The 2208-nt window shown below is 32.2% G+C and overlaps 1 pseudogene; it reads left to right on the forward strand.

Annotated features, from left to right (window-relative positions):
- The first annotated feature begins 321 nt into the window (after positions 1-321).
- On the forward strand, positions 322-702 carry LOC148953185 (profilin pseudogene; annotated as a pseudogene).
- The last annotated feature ends 1506 nt before the right edge of the window (positions 703-2208 follow it).

The raw sequence follows: 2208 nt of genomic DNA on the forward strand, positions 1-2208 counted from the left end.
TTATTTTTTAATTCAAACAAATAAAAAGAAAAATTTAAAATTAGTTTTGTTTTTTGTTAGTTTCTAACTACTTAACATAAACAAAATCTAATTCGTCATTTGAAACTAAAATAATATCTAAAAATTTTAAACAAAATGATTTTATTTAACTGCAAACTGCAAAACTTTTTATGGAGTCTGAGGAATAATTTTAATTTTCTAATTCAAACCAGAAAAATGCCTAAAATTTTTTAAATTAGTATGCTTTTAGTTTTGCTTCAAGTGACTCGTTACGTCAGTTTATGGGGTGAAAATATATTATTGAATTGAATAATTATTAAGATGAATTCTTGGATTGATCATATTAAAAGTCAATTGCTATCAAAAGGTATTTCGGAAGCTGCTATTATTGGTGTTAATGGGTCAGTTTGGGCAAAGTCTAGGGAATTTTCTGCCACAGCAGCTGAATTGAAAGCGTTTGTATCAAAATATGATTCAGATGAGTTTTCTGAGAACGGTATTATGATGGGAGGAATGAAGTATTTTTACCTTTCAAGAGATCATGGTGTTGTACGGGCAAAAAAGGGAGAAAATGGATTTCATGCAATGAAGCTGAAACAATTGTATATTATAGCTCTGTATGATGTGATAAAATGCCCACCACCTGAAGCTGCAATTACAGTGGAAAATTATGGTAATTATTTATCTAAAAGTGGGTATTGAAAAAGCAATTTAAGCATAGAAATCTGAAAGGAAAATGAAACAGCATGAAACTGTTTGAAATGGAAGTTGTAAGGATTTTAAATGTGAAACCTGGGTTTTGGTGGTAATATAGTGAGGGACGATTGCGTCCCGATAATAAAAACTACAATCACTTACAACCCTTGCATTGACTGTGGAGGGAGCGTCATCCTCAAACCAAATAACAGAAAGTTTTACTATACAGGGGTTTCGTAAAAGGCGGTTCTAATGGTGTACTTTTTGTTTTGATCTGACTCTTTTTTTAGGAGTTAGGGGTTTTTATATTTCTTAACATTGGACGTGATCGTCTCTTACTAGGTTGCTAGCTACCGCTGCAACCCGGATAGCGACCGCTGCAACTCGGATAACTTATAATACTTCAGTTACTATGGACAAAAGTTCGTTCTTTAATGTAATTAGTGGAAAAATTTATTCTATTTTAAATAAATAAAAAATTTAAATACAGATGGCACTAGAACTAGTAATTTACTTTAAAATGAGCCATTAAACAACTCTCTACGATGTTCCAGTGCCAAGCTATCTGTGGAAAAGAAAAGAGAAAAAAAGATGCCGTTTAGGGAGAATGCTGCAGTAGCTGCCACTTTTCTTGATTCTCAAGCCAAAATACTTACCTTGTTGTTAAAGGCAAGGGAGACCAAGTTTTCTGTAGAAGGGTTTCGAACAAGGTGGCTCTAATGGTGTACTTTTTGTTTTGATCTGAGTCTATTTTTAGGAGCTATCGGTTATTTTATTTCTTAACATTGGGCGTGATCGTCTCTCACTAGGTTGCTAACTACCGCTGCAACCCAGATCATCAAACACGTTCAAACCTCAATTTTATAGATTATGAGCAAGCGTTCGACTCAGTTTATAGAAGAACTTTAGTTAAGGTCTGATCCTTGTATGGTACTACCGCTGCAACCCAGATTAACATAAACATCATTAATCAGATATTTTATTAAATCCTATTTAGTCTAGTGGTTAGGATAGTTGACTCTCATTCAGCCAACCCGAGGTTGACTCCCGGTATGAAAATTCTTAGCTTAATTAAGGTAAATAATCAAAATTAAGCTGTGTTATACCATCTTATCTAAAGATAAATATGTGTTATATCATCCTCTATATAAAGGTTTAATCTAATGCTTCAGTTACTATGGGCTAAAAATCGTTCTTTAATGTAAAAATTCAAATATCTTTGAAAACACTGGAGTACGAAAATACATCAAAAATGCAGTTTATTTGACAAAATTAATTGTACTTAAAAAATATTTTGTTTTTAATTACAAAAGTGACTATATGTTGCAATTTCTTTTAAAATGAGTGATTATACAGCTCTCTATGATTTTTCAGTGCCCTGCTAGCTGAGGAGTAAAAAAAAACAGAAAGAAAAAAAAATTCGTTTGTGGAGAATGTCGTGGTAAAAGTAAATATTCTTGATTTTCAAGCCAATATATTTTCTTTGTTATTCAAGCCAAAGGACGGTAAGTT

This window comes from Artemia sp. Qi Xiang Cuo, chromosome 4 (assembly GCF_049724085.1).
Source record: "Artemia sp. Qi Xiang Cuo chromosome 4, ASM4972408v1, whole genome shotgun sequence".
Taxonomy (NCBI): Eukaryota; Metazoa; Arthropoda; class Branchiopoda; order Anostraca; family Artemiidae; genus Artemia; species Artemia sp. Qi Xiang Cuo.